General features: G+C 35.4%; 1 long non-coding RNA gene across 1 annotated transcript; it reads left to right on the top strand.

Annotated features, from left to right (window-relative positions):
* Positions 1-11,784: 11,784 nt before the first annotated feature.
* Positions 11,785-20,425, top strand: LOC141572379 (uncharacterized). The gene is made up of 3 exons (XR_012497741.2): positions 11,785-11,977; positions 12,956-13,179; positions 18,593-20,425. It is a non-coding gene; the product is annotated as an uncharacterized LOC141572379 (long non-coding RNA).
* Positions 20,426-21,521: the final 1,096 nt, after the last annotated feature.

Genomic DNA, 21,521 nt, shown 5'->3' on the forward strand with positions numbered 1-21,521 from the left:
TGTATATACTTTATAGGAGGGTAAGCAGGAGCTTCCAGTATATTAATCAGTGTCGTCACTGTCCTTACCCTTCCTTAGGTCTCAAGCAGCTGCCAGGAGGAAGGTAAAATGCACAGCTGTGTAAGTAGAACTCTGTACAACCGAGGAGGGGGCATTCCCCATTGTGACAATATGAATGGCACTCCGTGAAGCTGTACAGTACACATTCTTATATACTAACATACAGCAGTCCTGCCAGAAGGGAATTTGGCCAGGAAAGAAATCTCACAGTCTCAGAATGTCTGGAACATTTCTTCTAATTTAATTAATAAATATGGAATTACCTGCCAGGCAGGTAGATGGGAAGAGAAGAAAAACAATGACAAAATAGGCCCCAAATACATAAGAACTGTAGGAAAAGTGATGGGGGTGGGGAAGGGCATGCTATGGGGAATGACTGCACTCTGCTGTTTAAAAGGGCTCATAATCCACTGACTTTTCTTCACTCATTTAAACTGATCCCCGAGGGACGTATGTATTCCAAAGACTCTCTAACCTGAGTATACGCATAAGGATGTGGAAGAGAGGGGCTGCCTCCTCTTTGTCTAAGGTAACAGAATTACCCTGGACCTCTTAGGTTAGAGAGAGACCAAGTGCTGGCCATAAGACCAAGAATACACTGAATCCCACTCACTCCTTAGCGTCCCTTAATATTTTATTTAGCTAATCAATCCACATGCCTGATCCAAAATATTAATAACTGCAAAAGGGCAATGTAGTAATAAACATACAAGATCACTTATTGAAAAATAACTTTCTGGTTTATTTTCGTTTTGGTTGAGCTATCCAAAATAAATGTTTTTCCTTCCCCTAGGATGGAGGCAGGCATTTTTTCCTAATGGAGTCTCCATTTCTCCATATCACCTATGAGGTAACTAGCCGACTCTTGAACAACGTACAAGAGTTAGGGGTGCTGGCCTCCTACACAGCCGAAAATCCACATATAACTTCTGACTCCCCCAAAACTTAACTAGTAATAGCCTACCGTTGATGGGGAGTGTTACCCATAACATACACAGTAGGTTAACACTTATTTTGCATGTTATATGTATTATATATACTGTATTCTTATAATAAAGCCAAAGAGAAGAAAATGTTATTAAGAAAATTATAAGGAAGAGAAAATACATTTACAATATCTATTGAAATAAAAGATCCACATATAAGTGGACCCATGCAGTTCAAACCCATGTATTTCAAGGGTTAACTGTACTTTTGTGTTCTAAAAGAGAAAGAAAAACAAAAGTTGTCAGATTTGTTGAGAAACAGGGAGGGAAATTAAGAAACATGCTTTTGTTCTTGAGATTCTAAGCCAAGTTCATAAACTAGTGGCGAAAGGATGGCCTAGGAAATGTGTTTCATTTGACCCACACAGGCTATTTTTCCTAATTGACACAATATTTTAAACTATGATGGCCTTTTGTGTTGTTGTTGTTTTTTTTAAATTGGAACATGTGGCTACACTGAGCCCACATTCCCACCTGACCACACTCCACAGAGCCAAGTACTGGCTGCCCCTTTGGACAGGGCTTGTTATCCTGCTCAGCGCAGTCGCAGCACCCCCTACTGGCTCCCTGACTTACCTGCTGCAATCATTTCCACTTCAATGCCTGGTCTTGTGGGCACCAGTGTTAGCAACCCCTGCTTAGAACTTTGGGGAGAACTAAACCATATTATGGTGTTAGTAGGCTATACAATAAATAAGAGGCTAGAGCGGGACTAACCACAAAATTTGCAGAGGCCAGTGCAAAATGAAAATGCGGGCCCCTTGTTAAGAAAATGTTGAAGAATTACAAAATGGTAAAACAGCATTAAGTCAAGCGCTCTTCTAAGCGTAAGGCCCTGTGAAACTACGGGTTATATACCCATGAGCCCGGCCCTGGATTGAAGGCTTGGTGCTTGGAGAGTTGAAGAGGGCAATGGGTGCCAGGATGCTTACGTCTTCTTCCCCCACTACGAAAGGGGCAGAGTGCTGCAGGTTCTGAGATGTGCCTGGTCTTGGCACCTGCTCAGGTGCTATGTCTCCATGGTGGCAGGACCTTAGGTAACCGTTTAGGAGCCTGCAATGACTGAGCACTCATCACTGATGTTTTGGAAGCTGAGGCAAAAGTCTCAGTGGCTAAACTTAGAATAAGTGAAATGAAACCCTCTTCAGAACCACCTGCTTTCAAATGAGAGCAAAGGCAGTGATGAAGCACCATGTTTTGAAAACAACGTCTTTCCCCATTTCGACAGGAGTCAGGTTCCTGGGTTAAGTGTTAAAGAACCTTGAAAAACGGCTGCTGTCATCCTATAGGTGGGAGCTGGCACTATCTTTAACTTGGCAGGGGTAGGGGAAGTAAATTTAACATTGCCATATAAGGCTTATAATAAGGAATATATTTTTGGTTAGGATTTTTGGCCTTTCAAAATGGGCTTTGAGCCTCAAGCCTCTCCTTTCCCCTGCTCTACCCCATTCTCAACGTGCAGGCTTCTGTTAATGCAAAAGAATTTTAATACTCATCAATGCTTATGTTCTTTAACTCAACAATTTAATTTTTATGCATTCAGTTCTTGCTAAGCATTTATTTCTAAGCCCTCTTTTTGTCTTTAAAATGGTTTAATTTAAACTTTAACTCATTGTACATTCATTTATTTAATACATTGTGTTTTTTAGAGAAGTTTAGGTTTACAGAAAAATTGAGAAGTACAGAGAGTTCCCATATACCCCCCTCAAGAATATTCTATATATAATATGTCATATGCTAACAGTGGCACTTTTACTTCTTTCTTCCCAATTTGAATGCCTTTTATTTCTTTTTCTTACCTAATTGCTCTGGCTAGGCTTTCCAATACTATGTTAAATAAAAATGGTAAGATTGGGCATCCTGGTCTTCTTTCTGATCTTAGAGGAAAACATATTAGCTTTTCACTGTTGACTATGATGTTAGCTGTGGGTTTGTCATATGTGGCCTTTATTTTACTGAAGTACATTCCCTCTATATCCAGATTTCCAGACCCAACATTTTAAAATTCCAAGATATACTTTGTGACTAAAGGTGATTAAGTTCTTCTGTTTTTTTACAGTAAGTTTTGTTGAAAAGCTTTTTATTTTCAAATAATTTCAAAGCTACAGAATAGCAATAATAGTAAAAAGAGCTCCTGAATGTACTTATACACTTTACCTAGCTTGCCAACTTCATCTCTCTGTCTCTCTTTCTCAATGTATAGATAAAACATATACAGAAGATACCAAAAAAATGTATATGCATTTTAATAAAGGAAAAAAGGTGTATTAAAATTATAATACTTAATATATACCAATAATGAAAGTTGAATACAAGTCATGTGTATACATTTTTTGGCATCCTGCTATATAATAGATATATAGACATTTTTTCCGAACCATTTGAGAGTAAATTGAAAATACCGTTGCCCTTTACTCTTAAAATATATCAACGTATATTTCCTTAGAATGAGGCCATTCTCATAAAACCTCAGCACAATTATAAAAATCAGGAACTTTACCATTTATACGACACAATTGTGCAATCTACAAATCTTAATGGAAGTTTCACCAGTTTTCCCAGTGATCATCTTTTTTAGCAGTTTGTTTTTTCTGGTCCAGGATCCAATTTAGGAAAGTGAATTGCTGTTAGTGTTCATGTGCCTTTAGTCTCATTTATAATCAGGTAGTAAGCCTTTGCCTTTTATAACAGTGATGTTTTTGAGGGATACCCGAAGAGATTTTTTTAAATAGCTATCAACTTACATTGTTTTTCATATTTATTCATAATTCGATTCAGGTTATGCATTTTGGGCAAGAATACTCCATAAGTGATATGTTCTTATCGATGTATCGCTTCAGGAGGCTCATGACCTCAGTTTATCCCATCATTAGTGATGTTAACTTTGATCGTGTGGTTAATGTGGTGGCAGCCAAGTTTCTCCACTCTAAAGGTATGAATAAGGAATTTGTAGGATGCCACACTTTGAGAATATGTAAATAACCTGTTCCTCATCAAACTTTACCCACTAGTTTTAACATCTATTGATAATTCTTGTCTGAATCCGTTATTACTATGATGATTTTGATTGCAAAATAGTAATTTGCTATTTCCCTTATTCCTTCTGTGTTTATTAATTGACATTCTAGTTCATGAGAAAGCTTCCCTTCACCGTGTGTGTGTGTGTGTGTGTGTGTGTGTGTGTGTGTGTGTGATCAGTATGGATACATGGATTCTTGTATTATTCAATTGGTTATATAATGCATTGTTCTCACTCTTAATTTTAATGCTTATATTGTTATATTGTCCCAGAGTTGGACAGTGGGAGTCACTTCAGACTGGCTCTTGTGCTCGTTTGTCATGTCCCCTTCAGGTGTTGAGCATTTCCTTATTATTTTGCACAGGTGTTCCAGGTTCACCCCAATCATAGAATCAACCGAAGAGCTGTGGTTCCTTGGCGTTTAGAAAGTGCGTTCTGCACACTAGGTGTGCTCGTGACAGCACTTTTTTTAATACTTATGGAATGATTCATCAGTGTATAACAATCAGTGCATGATCATTTTCCCACGATTGGATCTTGCAGTTTATATCATCCATGAGATGTGTTGACAGAAATGACATCTAAAACTGTCCACTAAGTTTATTTCTCTGTTTTGTAGCAGTAGAAATGTTCATATTATTACACAGAAATGAGCTCTTATTATATTCATTTCATGAATTTCTTTGTTCCTCCGGTTTTCATGACTTAATACTACCCCTACCTATTTTCCAGGATATGGTAAGACTTAAACAAACTGTTCTTAACCCTGTGGAGAAAAGCACTATGCAGAGATCAAGAAATTCTGGCCATGTCAACTGTAACTGAAAAAAAATAAAATAATTTTTAAAAATGCAAAAAAAAAGAAATTCTGCTAATTTTATTTTGTTTAACAATTGCCAATAACTTAATCAAATTGCTTGTTAATCTTGAGGCTAATTGTACTGCTACTTTCAAATGAGGCAAAAGCTAATTAGTAAGTCACGTGACCTAGACAGTGTTTTCCACAGCAACAGGCATAGAGTCAAACTGAAGTTTAATTTGTTAGTTCTATAAATGGGAAAGTAAAGAAAGAAACAGAATGCCCAAACACATTGTCTAGATTTTCCACAAGCAGCCACCAGGTGGCAGAGCACTACGCACTGTGGACCCCTTAGAGAAATTTGAGTATCCTCAACACTGAGGTAATTGTGGACTTTGGTTTGTTTTATTTTCTTTATAAAACCAATTCCAAAATACTTTGATATTTTTATTTTTAACTATTATTTATAAAAAAGAACTCTGCCATTTATTCTTCTAAATAAATGAAATCATGTATTGTCAAATGATATTTTAATCGGAAAAGCTACATATCCAGTTTTTACCTTTGTTGTTCTAGTTTGCCATTAAAGTTATATTATGTCTAAGGTGCAAAATGAAAGATATGTTGGGAATAAGCTTTATTTCAATTTTTTAGTTGGCTTGAGTCTAAAATCTACTTATAGTTTGAATTATAAGATCATCTTCATAGCTTTAAATATTTTCACACATAAAGTGTTATGTATAAAGAATTCATAATAAACATCATTTTGTATAAATTCAAAGGGTGAATCTATGTATTTATTTGTGTATAGGCCCCTAAGGAAATTTCTGTCTCCCTCTGTATATCTATGAAATCTACAGGTGTCCTAGAAAAAGAATGGGTAATTATAGTTAAATTTATCAGGATTATAGTTTCATATCAAATATTTTCTTTAGTATTTTTAATGTTACTATTCCTCATGCAGTCCTGTGTCTTCTTTATGTTAAACATAATGTTTAATACCTAGACAAGTAGTTACAAAATTTAAATATCTACATTCAATCACCAAGTCCATAAATAATCCATGGCTGTTGGTTTAAAACAATTATTCTAGATTGATGTTCACTGATGCCTGATGACAACCTAGATTTTGTACAACCGTTGACAGATTATTTTTGACCCCTTGATTTGGAGGGACTTTTGTGACACTGAATTTTCTTTATGACTACGTTGGTAAAATGTAAATAGTACATTTTCAATTTCGAGTGCCACGGTGAGGATTTCAAAATACAGCACGGCTGGGCACTTAGGACTACAATTGTGGTTAAGTGGTTAAAAAAAAGTAGAAATAAATGAAGAGAATCTGGAAGTGCAAGTTGGTAGGAAATAGTGTCCCTTAATACAAAGATAAAGATAATCAAGTGCTGAGAAATCTTTAGTGATATGTTTCCCTCCTCCTGCTGTTGTGTGTTAGATATAGTTGCAGTAACATCTGGTTTATCCTTGTAATCTCTAGTTTACACTTTGCACTTGAAAAACAAAGGAGCGTTTTTCTTAAGTATTACATTTGTGTTTTCACTTACAAACTACTTGGCATGTGTTCCTCCGTGAACTTACGTTTTTGCTTTCTTGCTTGGATCTCCTTTTTAGATCCTAAACTTAACTGTTTCCCCAGACTTCTCTATACTGCACTCTAAGCAAATCAGTCTTCTGAATGGGAAAATACTATTTGTGGGGACATTCTTTCACTTAAAGAATGAAGAATAGTTCTTTAAAAGGGTTACATTTCATCAGCCATTTCTATAGTCACTTCTTTTTTCTGTCTTTCCTTATTTTTAAAACTGAAAATCTACATATGATGCCTTAGCTCTCGGTTGGTCATCAGTGGACTGTTGCCCTGTTGACGCTGAGCATTCTAAATATAGAAATGAGCATATAGCTTGCATCAGCTCCAGTATCATGCCTTGTTTCTATGGAAAATACACGATTCAATTTAATTACGTAATCTGTCGTTCTCTAGGACAGGGCTTCCAACAGGGCCAAACAATTCTGAAGCGGGTTCGTCTTTCTTTCTTTCTTTTTTTTTTTTAAAGAGGGCTAATCAGAAGGGATTTGTGATACTGAAATCACTAAGAGGTAATTATGAATGATTTTGTGCAATTCAAAAATGAAAAATTCCTCCCCAAAGCCTCAGATCTTTGAGTCTATTTTGTTTTAAAATAATGGAAGTTTGTTGCTTTACTTATCTTTCACGCTAGTGTTGTACATGGATTTCTCAGATGCCCAAAATGAAAATATGTTCCTGTAAAGAAAGATGAATGGATTCCAAGTGACAATAAGAAATGACACATAATATACTTCTGGAAGCAGAGATTTCCACAGGATGAAAAACAAGGGAATTTAGTCCATGAAAATAATATTGATAATGGGTTTCAACACTGAGATTTTTCATTGTTTCTTTACAATCAGAGAAGGAAAATATTTTCCAGAAAGCGTTCTATAGTCTGTTGACATGAACATCATTTTTTTTTTTTTTGCTATTAAAGTAGAAACTAGTAATTACATTTTTTAGAATGACACTCTGGTAATTATATATTTTAAATATGAATCCTGATGTTTAATTAGGTCATATGACTGTAATATCAGCTTGCATTAGCAGCAGATTATCAAATCCTAGCAATTCATCCCTTAGAGGAATACAAGAAGAAAAGGCTGCTATAATTGTGATATTTAGGTAGAATAAACCATAATGCAGTACAATGTTCTTTAAATATTTTAATGTTTACTAATGTTATCGAGTAATGAAGTTTATCATCATGGCATATTCTTCTTAATTACTCTGGTAGCAATAAGCACATATAGGAAGAAGCATGGTGGTTTTTCTTCCAGGAAAGCTTTCAAATTAAGCGCAGAGCAGAATTCAAAACATACACTTGAAATACTTGAAAGTGGCTTTGTACATTTTTAATATGCATATGTATGTGTTATTAATTTTTTTCTGAAATTAGTTACACTGTGCTTGGATATTAGGTAAGTAATTTTTATTTTTTAACCTGTATCATAAGCCTGTATTTTATGAGCTTTGACTTGCACTTTTTTCTAATTTTCATTGATAAATGCAGTGCAAGTGAATCTTATTTTTAACATAAGTATCTATCATTTACAATCAATAGTTTCAAAAGCTTAAACATGTGCCATTAGATTTAGTATTTTAATGTTGCGTTTATTGTGAGTGCAGGTTTTTTGTTAATTTTCTAATTCCTCCTTGCTTCTCTAAACCACACTGACTGATACTTACTAGTTTTATTTATTTGCCACAAAAACAAAAATGTTGTCATAATAAACTTCAGTTATTCATTATTGAATCTTAATGCAACACTCTTTCCGTAGCATTTTTTCTTAGTAAACAGATACTGTTACAATGTGTGTGCTGCTCTTCTTTAATACCTGTGGGAACTATATTCTTTAAATTATATTTTCCCCCCAAAATTTGCTCTTTAAGATTCAAAAATTAACTGTCAAATGGCTACCATAAAATTCATATATGTACATTTAATGATTCAAGAGCTTTTAAATATTTATAAATTTTAAAGTCTCCTTATAATGTGTCTAATGATTTACACAGCTAAAACAACTTGAGTACTTTTCCATTTTGTCCATAAAAGTTATGATTTCCCATATATAGGTAACTTTACTACTCAAGAAACCTGCCATGAAATTATTCCACACATTGTTCTCGACAATGCTACCAGAATTTTTATTAAAAAATCCTGCCTTTTTCCCCCTTGTAACTACATCTCCTATAACTCATAGCTATAAATATATATTTTGTAATGAGAGAAAAGTCCTTTCTGAATGACAAAAATCTAATATTGCTTGAGTGTATCTGAAGATTAGGTATTTTATTTAATGGGCATGAGAAAAGAGATTCCCTTTCTCATACACTTTGTATCTTTTTGTGTTGACTAAAGCCGATAATTGTATTACAAGCAGTGACACAATGTGTGTGCTAATCTTACTGTATTTATAAATGATATTTGTTGCTTATGATACACCCTAAGGAATCTATTTCCTAACACTAGGGGTCATTTTAGCTTATGGTAATAGTCTAAGGTATTTTGTTTTAATAAAAGAGGTTAGGAATATGACATTTCCTAGAAAATGCTATCCTGGAAAAACATTTTCCTGGGCTCAGATCCCTAATTTTTTCCATAGGTGGACTGTGAATAGATTCCATTACTTGGTCTAATTTAAAAAAATGAAAAACAAAAGTGTGCTTTGAGTTTCCTATCTAAAGTTCATTTTTGTTAATTCAACTAAAATATTTAGGCTACTTTTCAGGGCGTGATGCTTCATCTCATGTTTTTGTCTGTGGTTGCTATTTAATATTTTGTCAGCACTTGGGCTTGCTTGGTACTTTTCTTCAATCCTTTGCATTCTGATGCTCCTGAGCCTCAGTGAAAGTCTTCCTTATTTTTCACTAATTTTCAAAATGCTTTGAAGTATAGCCAATGCATCCATTAGAATTGAGATTTTTTTTCTTCCCATAACAAAACGAATACTTTCCATTACAATATCTCAGATTTCCCCACTCCTAAAAAAGTTTTTAAAATTTCAACCTCCTTCCTAAAAGTACTTCGTTGTTCCCTCTCTGGGACTTAATAATATCAATTCCTTATTTCTTTTTTAAAAATTCACTTCAAGGCCATGGTGCTGGACATGAAAGATGATATAAGGAAAAATTTTTTTCAGAGTAGCATTATGTATCTTAGAAGGCGCTATATATATGTAATATGAATTATGATCCTGTTTATATTGAATGGAGTGTGTAATTGCAAGCTATAAATCATTTCTGGGTATCTGAAATTTTTAGCCTTCTTACTCTAGTTACACACATAAATAAAGATAGTTATATTTGTTTTTCTAAATCCAATTTTTTAATCTGCTTAAAATCTGTTGTGCTTCAGAAAGCATAACGTATTCTATCCAACATTTTCAACTGACAATCAAAGTATTGCCTTTGATTCAGAAACTAGATATATTTTCTATTTTTAGTATTTGTTTGTTTGACTTATAGAAAATACCAAGAGAAAGTTATTTTTTCTACTAAAAATGAATACGTGATAAAAATGTCCACTAAACTTACATTGAGTCAAAGGAGAAGCAGATCCACTTGTTCTAACTTAGAACCCGAATTAGGGCGTGAATTCCCAGACATGTCAATTATGCTGTGCATGGCTATAGCTGCGGAGGTCTTTGTGCTGCCCCCAGATCTGCCGGTTGCCTACCTGAAAAAAGAAACGAAAGAGCAATGCTGTGTTTGGGTTCTGCTACTAATTGTCCATTCTGTTTTAAGTAACTGGTCTTATTTGGAAAATAAAAAGAGAATAAAGTATATTTTCAGTAAGTAATGTTTTAGTGTTCTCATATCTAAGGACAAAAGGGTTCTAAACTACAGAGAAGTTTTATTATACAGGTAATGGAAAGTGGAAAAACATGCAGAAACAATATCATTGCTCACACTATAGGCTTAAAGTTACATGTTGATGTTAAGCATATCCTGTTACAAAAATCACTGATGTCTGTACTGTATGATGCTAACGTGCCACATTCCTAAAAATGCATAATTTAAAGCCATTTGTAAGAATGATGTTGAAAGTATAAGATATAACGCCAAAGGTGTGGTGGAGGGAGTAAAGTCTTCCAAGCTTTCATGTAATCTCTGTCATTTACAATCGGTGACCTTTAGGATTGCTACCCTTTCCTAGCCTTTGTTTCCTTATCTGCATAATAAATAAGAGGCTAAATAGGGTGGTCTCCACATCTTTCCTGTCTCTGTGATTCAGTATATCCCTCTGTCCTCTACTCTTAGCAGCTAATTTTCTTTCTCAGAAAGCAGCATGGTCCTGACTTCTTTCCTATAGTATCACATTAGATATATATGCTCAGCTGCTTTGTAATGAGAATGTTGTGTACACACACATGGGTATGAGTGTTTTGCTCTGTAAAAATAATTACATTAATTTCCAAAATCGTACCTGTATAACAGGTACCTTACTTTTATGGACGTAACATGTTATTATATAGGTTATAGATATGTATATATACATATACATATACATGTATATGTATATGTATATATATGTATATGTATATATATTCCTTCTAATGTAGAAGTTTGAAAATAAGAGTGTAGAAGATGACTATGTATTACTATATTTCTAGTAACAGAAACCTTACCTGAGCCAAATCCATCAACACTGCAACACTAAAAGAAAAACCCAGTGGAGCATTTAAACAGTATTATTTTTTATAAAGTCAAGTTCTCTGAAAGATCAAAAATCCTTTCCAAAACAGTGATACCCAAGGACAACATTCACTCAATTTGGGACTATTGTAGTTAAATGTAGTTAAATGTGTATAAAAGAAGTGACAGTTCCTCTTCCTTCCTTTTTCTTTGGAGACTCATAACTTTGACCATATTGGAACATGTGACATGGCATAAAATAATCACCATTAAAAATAAACATATTTCTTATATATATTAGTTGCTATTCTAGCATGGCAGCAGTGGGATTTGATGCCATGAAAATGGTAGCCCCCAAGAGAAACACATTACAAAAGCGACTCCTTTTTACCCTCCTCCCTCCCCCTGAAATAATAACAATTTGCTAAATTGTTGGGAAGTTGTTATAATTCCTTTTCCAAATTATTACTCGCCCTTTAGATTAGAAATGAGGCCAGGGTTAGCAATCAGCTATAAATGGTAGGATTTTTCAAGTAAGAAGCACTTGTCTGATTGTGAAGTGGAGGCCATTACTGCCTTGATTGGGCCTTTTTTTTTTTTTTTTTCAGCTCGCTTGATTTGTGGTTGAGAGCACACACTCACTTCTGTACTGTGAGCAATCAGAGCCTCCCTCTCTCATTTTTGCTCAGCGATTTAGGGTCCACTACTTTGGCACAGCTGCGACCTTTTAGCCTCCATCATGCAGAATATATCCTTTAAAAAAGATGGGGGATGGGAGCAGGTAACTAATGTACATTTGGCTTCTTACCGTGCCTATTTTAAATTTTCAGAGAACTTTTCACTCAAAATAAGAATCATGTTGGAATGTGGACTTCTACACTCAATAAGTAAGTTTGGACAGAGACTTGAAGCTTGTTAGAGCTTATTTTCCATTTCTTTATTCATAAGGCATCCTAAAGCATATTTAGTTTTAGAACTAGCATAGTCTTTGTTCTCTGAGAAATGATACAGACACAGAGCTTTTTCTTTGCTTTTGTTTTGGAGGGCATTTCATAAGTTTTTCACCAAATTTAAGGTCTATAGGCTCTGCCAAGAATATAACTGAGTCTTAAGATACCTAGGAATAGAATTGCTGAGTCATATGGTAAATCTATGTTTAACTTAAGAAGCCTCCAAACTGTTTTGCAAAATGGCTGCATCATTTTACATGATCACTAGCAATGTATGAGAGTTCCAATTTCACCACATTGTTGTCAACACTTGTTACTGTCCATCTTTTTTATTATAGCCATTCTAGTGGGTGAAAAATTGATCTCATTGTGATTTCAAATTGTATTTCCCTAATGACCAATGATGATGACAATCTTTTCATGTGCTTATTTTCTATTTATATATTTCTATTCAAATCCTTTGCCCATTTTTTTTTTTTAATTGGGTTGTTTTCTTATTATTGACTAGCAAGAGCTCTTTATATATTCTGGATATAAGTCCCTTATTGGATATATAATTTGCAAATATTTTCTTCCAGTCCCTGGGATGACTTTTCACTTGATAGTGTCTTTGAACCACAGAAGTTTTTAATTTTGAGCAAGTCTCTTTTTGAACTCTTAATGGAATACAACATCCCATCAGTTCTGAATATAATTGTTTAAAGAGTCAGAGTGAAAGAGAAGTAAAAGGTTAAAAAACAGAATTAATAATTACACTTGAGGCAGTGTGAGGAAAGGAATAAATTGTTTCACTAATCCATTCCTTTTTAAATAATCTGAAAGCTTTCACTAGAAGAAAAGGTTTTGTTTTGTTTTCGACTCTTCATTGCTAAATTTATGTGGGTCATTTGCATCTTTTTTTGTTTTTTAACTAAGATAGCAGAAATTCAAAATCCAGCCTTGCCCAGGTCACAAACCGTTTGGAACAATGCACATGGATCAATGAACCCAAAGCCACAAACTGTAACAGTAAACAGCCTCTCAGTAACAGTAAATGGCTAAAGAAAAATCAAGACGCAAAGGAGCTGATTCTCAGGCTGGAGACCTTGAATTTTGTCCTCCAAGGCCCACCTTACCTGTGAAATGCCACCCACTAAGAGGTTAGTAGCAGCAGCAACTTTACAACCACTGCTAAAGGCCAAGTTTCCCAGACAAAAGTGGTAGAGATGTGGATAAAAGGGTTAGCAATAGATGCATCTGTTTAGAAGTTCCTCGTGGGGATACAAAGAAGCCTACCTGTGAGGCATACCTAGAACCTGTTTGTAATACTCGCAGCTCAGCTCTAGTGTAGGAGAGGCGTATATACCTTGCTATTAGCAATACAATGGGAAGCATTTCAATACTTTTCTTCGTAGCCTGCAATTTAAAGTACCCAATAGTGAATCCTTCAGAAAATTAAATAACTAACTGTTAATAGGTTTACTTTGCAAGTCCAGATCTTCATTTGGCATTTGTTGTGTATCGTAAACAAGATACATCCATATGCAGTTTTGTGGCCTCCTCCTCCTTTTCCACCGTTGTGTCATCATGAAGTTAGCCACTGATAGCCAAAACGTGCATACAGTGGCACAAAATATTAAGAAGTACTCTTATTTGACTTTATAGCCAACTTCAGAGTGTTTTTTTTTAATGAAAATTCCAGCTATAGCCAAGAATTCAGTAACTACCATTGTTACATTTTATCTTATAGACGTAGATGTTGTTGCAAATATAGTGTTACAAATGGCAAGTGTTATGTGGCCTAAATGTTTCTATGATATTCTGTTCATTATCTGTATTATCTTTACACTTAATTTAGCACTATATGTCACCTAGATTACTTTTTTAAAGTGACTTTCAATTGATGCTCCTCTGAGAATATAACTGATAAAGGACACAGTTAAACCACTTTTTGACCGAGTTGCATATTTGTTCAAATTAATACACTGAAATATGAACTGAAGGATGGTGAAGTTAAGTCTGTTGCTTGTAATTAACCTAGTGAAGTTGAAATGCAGTGCTAATAAGTAGTTAATTAGAAAAAAATAGAAAGGCCTATTAAGTACAGTCAAGTGTGAGCAGAAATAAAAACGGGTGAACTGGGAACAAGAAATTGTCTAGATAAGTGTCAGGTAACTAAAGCAGTTCCTAGTAGCTTTTATAAACTAAAAATAGAAAAGTCATAGCCCCACACAATAAGCTGTGCTCTAGAAAGAAAAGAATGCCAAATAGAAGGAAAGTAAGACTGTTGATTTCTCCTACTGTGTTTCCCCAAAAATAAGCCCCAGTTAAGAACGTCAGCCAGACAGACGCATTTAGTACGTTATGACAATGTTCCAAAAGATGACGTGACTGTATTTGAATAAATGTAGATTGTTGTACATGAAAAAATAAGACATCCCCTGAAATTATGCCCTAATGCGTCTTTTGGAGCAAAAATTAATATAAGACCCAGTCTTATTTTTCGGGGAAATACGGTAGGAACAAATAGAACCTTAGCAGAACAACACCTGTGGTTTAGATTATTAAGACTTATTGTAAAACAAGATGAATATTCTTTGATCTCTTAAGTGCCTGAGTTATATCAACTATGTAACTTTATACACAGGAAGGAAATAAAACCACTTTTCCCCATCATAAAAGTTCTAGAAGAAAGGCAATAGATTTCTTATAATTGATCAAAACCTGAGTTCAAACAGGCCTCATCAGCTTGTTTTATAGCTAGAATAATATTAACAGTATTTATCCAGGCTTCATTGTTTTTTGCCCCCACATGATCTGTAAGACCTCAGAGCCCTGCAAAATCCTCAGTACATGTTTTTGGGAGTCCCCAAGTATATTGTGTATTTATGAATAAATCAAGTGAGTGATCTTGAGACATTTGCTGTTCTACTGTTCCCATAGGGTGCTAGCACATTTATTGACTTTCACTGCTGCTTCTATTAGGTATCATAGTGTACACCAAACCAGTATTCCCCCTCCCCCACTCCTCCTCCTTCCTTTTAACTTACAGCCCTCTCTCCATGGGGATTGTCTGGGTATAGATCTAAGTGCAAAGCACCACACACATGGCTCTGTCCCAGTCTGGCTATATTTTGTAGTTTCCATATATGTGCCTAAACTTCTCATCTCTTCATGCATGGTTTTCATCTTTTCCATTAGATCATTTAGTATTTGTATCATTGCTTTTAAAGTCCTGGTTTGATAATTCCAACCACTGGACCACTTCTGAGTCTACTTCTACTGACTGCTTTCTCTCTTGAGCACATTTTCTTGCTTCTGTGTGTACCTTGTAATATTGTATTCCACATATTTTTAATAAAAAGGCAATAGAGAACAAGTCAATAATATTTACATCCAGAAAAAAGTGCACGCCCTATTTCCTGCCAAACTGCTTGAGTAAGGAGGGGATGCTGAGTGACTCTGACTTGTGGAAGAGGTCTTTTTTACAGAATTAGTTTGATTCAATTCACTACTGGCTTTAAATGTTTTGAGCATGGGATCAAGATTTTTCCATCAGTAGGAGCTCTGATGAATTTCCTGAGACCTCTTTATGTCTATAGCAATGCCTCCAGATTTCTGCATTATGAGAGCTCTCTCTCTGCTTATAGCAAGGATGCCAGATTTGGGAGTTGTTTAGAAGTTCACTTTGCTCTCCAGTTCTGCTTAAGGATTTATGCACCTGAGATCTTTCTCCTCCCTGTTGCCCCGCTGCCAACTTCAGAGGGTAGCTGCTTATACTCGATGAAGGTGCAGAATGCCTTGGAGAGCTTTCTTATAGCTCCAAGAGATTTCTTATCTCTCCCCACCCTAGTGTTGGCAGCTGAAATCCCAGAGTTCCCTGAATGGGTTTCTTCTAAGCTCGTGCCCTGTCCCTGCTTTTAAGTGGCTACCTGCCTTGCACTGCCACCTCTCCTGCTATGCCCTCTGGCTTTTACATACTACTCCCAAGCACTCAGTGAAGACCTTAGGAAAAAAATTGACTATCAGTTGTTTAAAAAAAAGAAAAAAAAAGGAGCTGGTGGGTGGATGCAATCTGTCTGTGTCTGACGCTCCTTGGAACTCTAATCTGTCATGCCTTCTCATTTAGAGCCATTAAAAATTCTTTGAAAGTTTGGTTGGTTTTTCCTTATCCTTCTCTCTCATAAATTCTTCTTCCTCCTGCTGTTCCAACAGGGATGAGAGCAGCTATGTGCCTCTTCTTGTCTCTGAAGGCATGCCATTTTCTGGAATATGGTTAATTTAGGATTCTATGTTCTCAGCTCTACGATGATTTTAATCGTAGCCAGTTTGCTTTGGTAGTTAGGTAGAGAGCAATGGTTTCTTATAACTTTTTTACATTCTAACCAGAAATCTCCCCAACTTGGTTTCTTGTAACTTTTCACATCCTAACCAGAAATCTCCCCAGAGAAAAAAAATAATGTTCTTTCACTTTCATGTTTTATAGGCTTATATAATATTCAATTGAGTTAGGTGATTGCTATATCTAGATAGCTGTCACGATCAGCTTGGGGACAAACAAAGCTGAGTCTGAGTAAACACAGTACTTAACTGGTAGAAAAATAAATGCAAGGGAACTAGTAGCTTCAACTATTTATGGCATGGTCATCAGTAAATAGGTTTTTTACTGGGTTATGGAGAACTCTCAAACAATAAAAAAACATAGATTTTACTGTATTATCTGTAACAAATTTGACTCTGTATAACATTGACATAAAAATTAATTCTTTAAATAAATGAAAACTCCATTAGGAGTGCTAATTATGTCTACTACTCAGACTAGCAAACACAATATAAAATCATCCAATTCAAATGTTAGTTTATTTAGCAAACATTTTTATGCTTTTTATATTGCTAAATCATTATAATTGGATTCTCGACTGTAAGAAAATTGATTATCCATATGTTGGATGCTTTTTCTCTGTCTTTATCTTGCATACCTATTAATTAACACCTCCTAATTGCTTTAATCTTTTTTTTTTGTTTTTTAAACCATCTTAATTCTATTATGTTAGCAATTTAATTTTCAGCAATAACTATTCTGTTCATTGCCATTGATAATTTATCCCTTAATTTCATAGTAATGTTTTAATGATCAGTTTGTTTTCTTAGGTATTGAGTATCTCTCTTTTCCCATTTTCTTTGAATTCATAAGAAACACAATCTACCCTGACTCACTTGATGGCAATTTCATACTTTTCAGTTCTTCACACCAAAAGAACATGGGATTATACTTGACTCCATTGTTTCCCTCATACCCACAGCCAAACTTGTAGGTTCTACATTCAAACTATACCCAGAATTTAATCACCTTTCCCACTATCAATGCTATCATCCACCACCCTCTTCCAAACCACCATATTCTCTTATGTGGATTTTTTGTAATAGCCTTCTAATCTATCTATGTATCTGTCTATCTATCTATCTATCTATCTATCTATCTATCTATCTATCTATCTTTCTTTCTTTCTTTCTTTCTTTCTTTCTTTCTTTCCATCTATCTATCATCTCCCTCTCTCTCCTGTTATATTTAGACATTAGTTTTTTTTCTGAGATCTTGTGAAATGCCTTCTATAAGGTTTACAAAACTATTTGGGGTGGTGGGGGGATTGTGCCATTCCTGTTTGAGAAGCACCCTATGGCTTTGGCTCATATCAATTGATATACCAGGCTGGTCTTCTGTAGGGTAGGAGGTAGAGGGTTCTTTGGGAGTCAAGCCTTTGTAGACTGTGCAGTTCTTATATGTGGTTGCTAGATTTCAAAGTCTGTTTACCACTTTCTTATTTAGTGGTTGTAGTGGTGTTTTTTGTTTTGTTTTGTTTGGGTTGGTTTGGTTTTTTTGTAAGGGATACATTTCTCTGGTGAAGTTACTATCTGTTATCTTAAACTAGTAATCCATCCATGCTAGTTACTTTGCATGTTATCCTTTCAAACTTCTCAACAACCTTGTGAAATAAGTAGTATTATTTTCTTTTAAGAATGAGAAAATTAGGCTCAGAGAAAACCCACGACTCAAAGTTAGTTCTACTGATCCCAAACAAGAGGATTTTTTTTTTTTTGCTTTTGCCATTTCTCCATACTGCATGCATGTCTAAACCGTTCTTTAAAGAACCAGCTGTCTTAAATGTAATAAGATAATGATACACAGGTACAGTCCCTATAATCCTTTGTTGAACAAGGACAAGACAGTGTTATGTTTCTTGGTGGTGGTGGTGGGGTGTTGGGGGAGGAAAAAACAAAACAAAACCAAGAAAGATGACTCTTTTGACATGTCAGGAACTTGGTTCAGATGGAGGGTGAGATGAGGAGGGGAGTGATATCCCCAAGTAACATTTTATCATTTCTCTAGAAGAAAAAATTGAAATTGTCAGAAATATGGTAGAACATGAAATTTGATATTGCATGAAATCAATGATGTAAATTGTGAGTCATCATTTCAAGTTAAAAATGACGGATTAAACATACACATTTGCATTCAATTCTTCCCTGAAACCTATTGAGTTGTCTTTTTGTTGTTGTTGTTGTTGTTAATAGACGTAAATTACAAAGACAGAATGAGACAGGAGGCAGCAGCAGCAACTTCAGAAGCTGGAATAACATGTGGATGAGTGGTAACTGACCTTGCAGACTTGAGAAAACCTCATCGTAAGTTGTTAGTGAGAAAATGTGAGAGGCAAAACAATTTACATCAAGGAATCTTGAAGTCTCAGGAATTAGTGGCACAAGGTAACTCTGGAAGTGGAGATGAGGGTAGGACTAAAAACTGGGGGATGTAATTAATGGCAGTTAGTCCGTCAGATTCCTTCTTCCTCTCAGCTGAAGGACTGGAGGTTGATTCTCTGAACTAGGGGGACACCGGCCATAGTTGAATTTAGTGCACATTTATTCACTTAATCTTAAAGTCTCTAGGCTTCTCCCACCTCTCAGCTCCCCAAATGCTTACAGCTAGGCATAGTCCCTCCACACTCATGACTGTAAGAGTCTCTTCTCGAGAAACTGCCCAGTGCAAGAGAATAGACCAAAACTTCTAAAAATGAAGGGTGCACGAAAGGGCCTGATGAATTCACTATACAGAGAAGAATTCCGAAAGCAAGCCCCATCCACAATCACAGAGCTGCCATTCAGCTTTTTAATTAAACATTCTTAAATATAAGCCAATAATTAACAATCACTATACCTTTGAGGCAAGTATCTCATAGGGAAGATTGAGACTCAAATACACAAACAGATAAGAAAAGCTTAGGCGAAGTAAAGCTATGAAGGAAGGAGAAATATTGAAAAATACAACTATGTTAAAGTTCTTTGAGAGAAAAGGAGATAATGCATCCATAATATATGCACAGAATTCTATTAAAAGGAGAAGAGATATTCAAAGGATAAAAAAGGACCGCTAGAAATTTAAAACATGATTGCAAAAATTAAAAAAAAAATAACCTCAATCATATTTTTAATATGCAAGTGCCCTGCTTATTTTCTGAATGTCTTTTTCTCTTTTTATAGAATTCTGTACGTGTATTATTTGGAAAATGCGATGGATATTTTCCATTTTTTCTTCCACTTCCATTTATTCTTACCACCAGTGGTGGCCAACCGGAGGGTAACTACCCACCAGTGATTCACACCCTGTTCAATCCCCTCCCTTTGAGTGTCGGTGTGATGATGACTTGCTTCTAACCAATAAAATATAGCAAAGGTGATGGGATGTCACTCCCATAAGTAGATAAAGTAATATGGTAAAGGTAATAAGATATCACTGCTACAGTTACATTGTGATACACACACACACACACACACACACACACACACACACACACACACCCCTATGGCTTCATCTTGCTAGCATGCACTAGACACTAGACTTTCCCGCTGGCTTTGAAGAAACTAACTTCCATGTGTGCATTACCTATGGAAAAGTTGACGTGACAAGGAACTGCAGGTACCTCTTGGATTTCAGAGAGGCCACCAACCTACAGACAGCAAAAAGCCAGATTCTTCAGTCACACATTTGCTAAGAAATTCTAACCACAAACCTGAAGGAACTTAGAAGTGAATTCTTCCCCAGTCAAGCCTCCACACCAACAGTTTTATTGCAGCTTGCTGGGATCCTGAGGCAGAAAACCCAGCTAAATCAGGCATGAAAACTGTGAGATAATATATATGTACTGTTTTAAGCCACTAAGTTTTGGTGATTTTTTCCACAGCAATAGAAAACTAATGAAGCTTTCTAGAAAATGAATAGAAAATAAAGCTTTCTAGAGCTGACTTAGTGGTGAAGATGTTAGATTCTGGGAACAACAACCTGGATTCAGAATGCAGTTCTACCACTTACTTGTACAAGGTACTTACTCTCCTTGTCTCTCAGTTTTGTCCTGTATACAATAGGAATAATAATGGTACTTACTTCAGTGAGTGATTATGAACATTAAATGAGTTAATACATGTAAAGCACTAGAATAGTGCCTGGTACATGATAAGAACGATGTGTTTGCTATTATAATTATAACGAAAAGCTAATAAATATGAATAAATAATTAACATAATATAATAAAATGACAGTAAGTCAACATAATTTTACAGTTATGATAAACAATATGAAATAATAAAAAATTATTCATACATTACTATCATTATAACAATCAGGATAGACTAGGTTATGCTGTAGGAACAAAAATTGGCATGACTTTAAGCACAAATGCCTATTTCTTGTTCACATTAAATGTCCACTGCTGACAGCAGCCGTCTGTTCACTATTGTCATAGACCCAGGCTGCTAGAGCAGCTACCCTCTTGACTGTTGCTACTCACCACATGAGAGTAAAAACAAAAAAGCTCTGAGAGTTTCACTTACGTAATGAAATGCTCCAGTCTGGAAGTGACACACCCCACTTCTGCTTACAACTCATTGGCTGCATCCAGCTGTAAGGGAACCGAAAAACAACACACAATCCTATCCTGCACTGAGAAGTGGAGGGAACCAGAAATGTGTGGCAAAATGACTACCACCCTTGTTATTGTTTGTGTTTGGCTCTTGAATCTATGAACAAGTTTTGATAAAAGTAAAAACTGGGAGCTTCTAGGTTGGTGATCACCTCAAGGTGCTGGGAGGATGACACACCTGGACAGGGCATAGAAGCTCTGTACACCCCCTCGTCCCCCTGTACCCCGCCATGTGTATCTCTTCCATTTGGCTATCCGATCTGAGTTGTATCCTGTATAATAAACCAGTAAATGTAATAAATAAATAAATAAATAAATAAATACTAACTATAAGAAAGAAAATAAGATGCCATCTAGACTCAAAAAGGGTTAACTTTAACAATAATCTTCATTGTTGTCTGAAGTTGTTTCAGAAATTGGACTCCTCTAAATCTCATTTGGATGTAAATTATTGCAAAAGAGATCACTGATTTTTCAATATACCTCAGATACCCCAACATACCTTTGCCTCTTAACACTACAGATAT

The sequence above is a fragment of the Rhinolophus sinicus genome, chromosome 14 (genome assembly GCF_057876585.1).
Source record: "Rhinolophus sinicus isolate RSI-liver-muscle chromosome 14, RSI-T2T, whole genome shotgun sequence".
Classification (NCBI taxonomy): Eukaryota; Metazoa; Chordata; class Mammalia; order Chiroptera; family Rhinolophidae; genus Rhinolophus; species Rhinolophus sinicus.